The following is a 549-nucleotide window of genomic DNA, read 5'->3' as shown; positions in this document are numbered from 1 at the left end:
TATATAAGAACAGTCCATTTACATTTACATGTGATGGAATCAAACGTCCAACCTCCAAAACTAAGACTCCAAAATTATTCTTCTAACAGATTGAGCTATATAAGAAGTTGTGTTAGGAGGTGTCAAAAAAGACATGAAGAGTTATAGAATAATATGTTGAACAATTTCATTGAATTGTGCGTTGAAAAAAGTCATAAAAAGTCACAGTTTAATATGTTGAAAAAAGTCATAGTATAGTATAGTGAAAAACGAAGAGATGTCTTTATTTACCCCACTGTTAGTACAGCTGCAAACACACTCAACACATGGCTGAATAACACACATGTTCAGGACCTATACATGCTCTACAGCTCCGTATTTTGGTCCGCTTTAGCAACACTATAGTGTAGTGTGACTCTCCTTAAGACATCTGACTTAAAAATAAAAAGGCTATTGATGTGAGTTGAACTCCCAACCTTTTTCCATTCAATTTCATTTTTTTTATAGTATCAATTCATAACAAGAGTTATTTCGAAACACTTCACAGATAGAGTAGGTCTAGACCACACT

The 549-nt window shown here is 33.5% G+C and overlaps 1 protein-coding gene across 1 annotated transcript in view; it reads left to right on the top strand.

The window, feature by feature from the left end:
* Window positions 1-549, top strand: part of grm4 (glutamate receptor, metabotropic 4) — a 206522-nt gene that overhangs the window by 202360 nt on the left and 3613 nt on the right. The window lies entirely within an intron of this gene.

This window comes from Etheostoma spectabile, chromosome 4, assembly GCF_008692095.1.
Source record: "Etheostoma spectabile isolate EspeVRDwgs_2016 chromosome 4, UIUC_Espe_1.0, whole genome shotgun sequence".
NCBI classification, from domain to species: Eukaryota; Metazoa; Chordata; class Actinopteri; order Perciformes; family Percidae; genus Etheostoma; species Etheostoma spectabile.
Note: the sequence above shows the minus strand (reverse complement) of the source record. Positions and strands in the feature narration are given on the sequence as shown.